Genomic DNA, 541 nt, shown 5'->3' on the forward strand with positions numbered 1-541 from the left:
CACAATCTCATATCACCGAGTCAAGCAAGAAATGCCGATAAAAGAAAGAAGAGTAAACATATACATCCAAATATGTTTTAGTTGAAAGATCAAAAGAACTAAAACCATCCCAAAATTTCTAATAACAGATTCGAGTAGGCTCTGATACCAATTGTTAGATATTTTCATAACCAAAACGTAAAACGCGGAAGCATAATATGAAGATCTTTAATCTCGAATCTGATTAAAAGAAAACTTAAACAAGAAAGAACGATTACATACCTGATTTCATTATGATATTCGGATCTGAAGAACTAGGGTTTGGTTTTCCAGTTGATCTCAAGAACTCTCTCTAAATCCCACAGCAAACCCTAAACGAATTTTCATGTGTGTTTCGTGTGTTGTAAATCTGTTTCTCATCACGTATTTATATAGATGGAGATATAATCGAATGTGAGAGATATTAGGGATTTAGGAGATTTTGAGTCAAACCGGGAACTCAAACCACAAGATAAACATGGTAAGTGTATATCTTTATTTATTAATAAAATCGGTCCATCAA

Source organism: Lactuca saligna, chromosome 2, assembly GCF_052625555.1.
Source record: "Lactuca saligna cultivar CGN05327 chromosome 2, ASM5262555v1, whole genome shotgun sequence".
Classification (NCBI taxonomy): domain Eukaryota; kingdom Viridiplantae; phylum Streptophyta; class Magnoliopsida; order Asterales; family Asteraceae; genus Lactuca; species Lactuca saligna.